Source organism: Coniophora puteana (genome assembly GCF_000271625.1).
Source record: "Coniophora puteana RWD-64-598 SS2 unplaced genomic scaffold CONPUscaffold_14, whole genome shotgun sequence".
Taxonomy (NCBI): Eukaryota; Fungi; Basidiomycota; class Agaricomycetes; order Boletales; family Coniophoraceae; genus Coniophora; species Coniophora puteana.
In genome coordinates this window covers 836004-841354 of record NW_006913066.1, presented here as the reverse complement: position 1 = coordinate 841354, position 5351 = coordinate 836004, and positions in this window count along the sequence as shown.

Here is a 5351-nt window from a genome sequence, read left to right as displayed (position 1 = left end):
CCGCAATGACCATGTTGGTAGTACGATGCTTGAACTTATAGACACCAGCATCAGACTGGATTTGTTCGAAGCCCAGCTCTTTTAGGGATTTCCGAAGTGCCTGCCACCATTGGCGACCGGCTTGCTTCAACCCGTAGAGAGCCTTGTGCAAGCGCCAAACCTTGCGCAAGTTGTTGGGGGTATGATGCCCCTTCGGAATCTCCATATAGATCTCCTCATCCAGATCGCCATAAAGATAGGCGTTCCGCACATCGAGGCCAGAGACGTACCAGCCTTTGAGCGCTGCGAGTGCCAGTATCGTGCGAACGGTTTCGAAACGCACTACTGGGGAGAAGACTTTGGAGAAGTCGATGCCTTCGCGCTGGGAAAAACCCTTAGCGACCAGGCGTGCCTTTCGGCGGCCATCTGTTTTTATGTCGAATACCCATCGACACCTGATCACCCTACGACCGGGCGGCAGGTCAACTTCCGTGAAGACACCCCGTCGGACGAGAGCTTCAATCTCGTCACGACAAGCCTGCATCCAGGCTTCCGACTCCTCGGCGGGTAGTGATATTATGTCTTCATACTTCCATTCCCTCACATTTGCGAGGTCTGGTCCAAGTTCCGTAGATGCTGCGTACGCGTGTAGAAGCATACGATCCACGAACTTTGCTGCTGCTTCCTTCGCCGAAGCGATATGCGCCGCTGCGTTTCGCATTAACGCGTGCGGAAGGGGTTCTAATTCCCTTGATGCGAGGGCCATGAGTGAGGTGGGGCCATCGTCGTCGTCCATAGGCGTCGAGTTTCTATGCCTCTGCCAGAGGTTTTTGAAACGTTCCTGCATACTTTCGACCTGATCTATGGTGAGATTTGGGTCGATAGGCGTCAAAGCGTCAGATTCTAGGCGTATGCCTGTCTTCTGCCATTTCGACGGAGGCATCTCGGCCTCAGCACCCGGCTGATGGTCGTGAATTCCCTCTACAGGATTTCCTCGTAGTCGCTTATAGACGGTACCCTCTAATCGTTTGTCGATATTCCTCAGTCTCTCTACCGGGGTGCGTCCCGGTATAGCGTTGTTGGGATCCTCGATCGGTATCCTCGTTCGCCCAGACCTCCGTATCTCGGTTGGCGCCGGTCCGGCAGGATAGACAATTCGAGGGTCTAGATCCACCCTTGGTTCGCGATGCGATGTACGCGTGTCGCGTTCCAACGGAGCTGGCTCTTCGTCAGGATCCGGCAGAAGATCTTGTTGTTCCCTTCGTGAGGGGTCATCTGCTGGTGGATTCTGGTACAGACCCTCATACTCGTCGTCGTCGAATTCGCCTTCACCGTATTCCGGTTCCAGCTCTTTCTCCAACTCCGCGTAGTCATCCTCGTCAAAATCCTCGACCTTAGGCTGTTGCCTTTTGCGCTTCTCGTCTGGAGTGTCTGACCTTGGCGTTGGAGGCGGGCTTGGGCTTCGCCGCCCGTCGGCAGGTCCACCGTTGCCACCTTGGTTAGGAAGCATGTCAGCAGGAGACGATGGTCGGTCGTCATCCGAACCAGAAGGACTGTTGTCATTGATGGGAAACCTAGGTGGTAGTAGCTCATCCACCTCTGGTAAGCGCGTAAAGCGCTTGGTGTTCCGTTGCCAGAACATGGTACGCTTCGGAAAAGTCTGCTCATCGAACGTTGCGTTAACAGCGACCCGTAATCTCCATTCTCCGGTTAGGAACAGTCTCCCGTTCCCTGCCGGTGACTCCCCGACGTAAATACACGCCTGAGATCTTGGAACAAGTTTGTTGGCTCGTTCCTCAGGAGTAAGGTACACGTACGCCAGACACCCGAAAACACGCAAGTAATCGACGCGGGGTTTTTTACCCTCCACAATCTCATATGGCGTTTTCCAGCGCATTGACTGCGCCGCCTTCGGGCGTTTCATGGGCGTCCTGTTATAGACGTGGCATGCGTGCTCGATGGCGAAGTTCCATAGGAACGGCGGCAAATTGGCGTTATGCAGCATTGACATAGCTTTTTCATCTAAGGTGCGAATAATCCGTTCCGCACGGCCGTTGGTTTCGTGGTTATGCGGCGTTGATTGGAGGATGCGAATGCCACGCGATTCTAAACTTTTCGTAAAGGCTCGCGATTTAAACTCTCCCCCTGCATCGCTCATCCACATCCGAATCGTCTTGTGGTACTGATTCAGCAGCATGCTAAACCAGGTCTCTACGGCTTGTTGGACCTCGCTCTTTCAGTGCAAGAGCATGACCCATGCGTAGGACGTGCAGTCGTCCATAAGGACAAGTGCATAATATTTTTTATTCCACGACTCGACTGCGAACTCTTTGAGATCGGCATGGATTAATCCAAGGAACTCGTTGGAGCGATGTTCGTTTGGTGGGAACGGAAGCTGGTGTTTTTTGCCCAGCATGCACCCCTCGCACGGACGACGAATCGTCGGCGAGGGTAAGCTAAGACTCGAAGGAACTCCTTCAGTATGTGTCCGAGCGTAGCGAAGCACTTCGTCCGAGCAATGCCCCAGACGTTGGTGCCAGATCTGAAAGTCGGGTAGATTCATTCCGACAACACCAGTCACATGAGCCTGGTGCAGATCTAATGATGTGTGAACCCAAAATAGGTTCCCCCCAGGGCACACTGTAGCGTGCACCACTTCCTTCGACTTGTCGGCAGTGAGCACTACCAACTTGTCGGCATCTCCGTGCAGAAGGTTCCCGTTGCGGCAGAATTGACCCGTCGAAAGCATACGAACGGTTCCGCCAGGAAGGTAAAAGACGGGGTAGATTCGGGTCGTGCAAGGTTTCCCTCGCGTGTTTTCATGGCGAAGGACAACTGTCCCTGAGCCCTCACACCGGATAGATCCGGACGATGTTGAGACGGTAAACTTCTCTTCTTCTGGTAGTTCCTCATACTCGGAGAAATCCGAGAGTTCGAACGTGAAGTGCGTGGATGCACCTGAGTCAAGCACCCATCCAATAGGATAGCGTGCATGCAACTTGTCATGAAGAGATTTCTCACGATCGGTGTCGCGTACGACCAATGCTTTATCAATGCATATGTCACACCACTGAGAACTGGAATGCACGCATTGTCCATTCATAACGTTCTCAGATACATACGACGTACAACTACCGACTACATATGGTTCACCTGTAAAGGAATTAGCACCAGATACGTTGTCAGCGGCATCGATAAAACTGGTTGCACACCAGACCGACTCGCAATCGAGTGACACCGCCCGTTCTCCGCCCTGTTCGGACGGTTCCTTGAGCGACATACCCTCGAACTCCTCTATGTCGTCCTCATAGCCGTACTCGGCGACTTGGACCGGAGTGGGTGCCATGGTACGGCGAAGATCCTCCTTTTGTTGCTGGTACTCCGCGTACGCCTCTGCGTTCAGCCAGCCCTTGTGGCCGGTGGCAGAGTCGTCGACATAAGCACCTCCGCCGGCGAGGCGGTCACCAAGCTTCTGACGTTTCTTGTAGTCAGAGAACTTGGTGCGCTTGGTAGGACCTAACCCAGACACATAATGGTCAAAGTCAGAAGCGCGCGGAGGGGTAACCGACGGCTTACGAGAAGGCTCCTCTACCGGCTCGATACGAGCCGACAGAGGCGGGGACGCTGAGGGGCCCATGGAGAGCCGCTGAATCAGCGGCGTCTCCCCTGCGAACGCGGGCAACTCGGCGCGCGTTCCCTCAAACGTGGGCGCAAGGCCCTGGTCTCGCTGGCGCTTGAGTGCGCCTGCGGTTCCGTGAGGGGGCGCCGGAGCGCTGCTGCGGCCTTGATAGGCCGTCGCGGGTTGGTGGGACCGCTTGCGCGGATCGGGGGTCGGCGCGGAATACACCGGTGGAGAGTATGAGGGGCCAGACGGCCCGGAAGCGACGTGCGCGACGTGGTAGATGGGAGCCGGCGTTGTGAATGTCGCCGAGTAGTTGGCAGCGGCGGGTGCGGCACTCTGCGGCGCCTGAGGTGGCGCCGCGTTGGCAGGAGCCGACGACGATGCCGCGTTAGCGGCCGCCGGCTTCTGTTGCTGCTGCTGTTGCTGCTGCGCCTGATGCTCCTTGCGCTCCTTCTTAGAAGGACGCTTCTTCTTGCCGTCGGATGACGACTGGCCGTTGTACTGCTTCGTACTGGAGCTGGCCTTGTTGGCCTGCTCCTCCTTCACCTGAGTGACCTTCTTCTTCTTCTGGCCACCGGAGCGCATTTCCCAGGATGCTTGCATGCCGGAGATGATGTCAGCCGTCGCCAAGTTGGTGACGAGCTGCGTGGAGTTGTTGATTTGGTGTTTGAGCGGCTCGTAGCCGGCCGGGATTTTCGAGAAAAGAATGACGGCCCGAGTGGCGTCAGTGATGACACCACCCAGGCCTGCGAAACGAGAGAACGCCGCCATGATTTTGGCGAGAGCGGGGTTGGGATCGGTGTCGGCCGGGATCTGGGTGTTCAGGGCGGTCTTGATCTCGTTGACCGCCGCCGTGATCCCTTGTGCGCCTCCGCGCACCTCCAGTGTGACGAACATCTGGAGCGCCGTGTCGTCGTTCAGAATGAACTGGTTCATGTCGTAGCTGACACACTCCCTGATCTTGCCGATCGCGGTGTCGTTGGCGTCCTCCCACTTGTTGATCTCGGCCTCTGAGGGGTTGCCGGCCAGCATGACTGCGCGGGGCATGCGCAGTGCTCTACCCGCGCCGGAGGCGCGGATGTGGTTCTCCATGCGGGGCTTCCAAAGCATGAAGTCGGTGCCGGCGAAGATGCCGACAGCGGACTGGGCAGCGGTTTGCGTAGGAGTAGACATGTTGATGAATCTGGGGTAAAGATAACGTCAGCGTGGGTACACATGACGGATTACATCGTTGCCCAGGCGAGTCCACGGTAGACTAGCGGTCTAGACCTCCAGAGCCGCTCGAGACCCGAACCGGTTAAGGTGCATGGGTTCTCACGGATGTGGGAAAGGCCCTTCACACATGACAGGAGGGTGTCCCCTTGATTCCTGCCGCCCTGGTGTTTACCAGTGGGCGAAGGGGGAAACGCTTCGGATGAACCGTCGCGAATGACTCCCCCCCATGGCATACTAAGCCGCCTTGAGGTACTAGGCTCCGCCGCGCCCCGCGGGGCTCATAACCTGACAAAGGACGATCGCGAGTATACACTAGAAGTCTATAAGAGCGCGAACTCACCGGGCAGTTAGAGTTGAAGGTTGAGTTAGTAGCTTGGTAGCTGGTAGGCTGACGATGGTAGTCGTTCGGTGGAGAGAGAAGACTTAGATGATATTCATGGTAGCGACTGTATATATATGACAGGAGCGTGTGAGGTCACTACCGTATTCGTAACTACTGTGCAGTCCAAGTCCCACGGTAATGTGGAACGGCTAC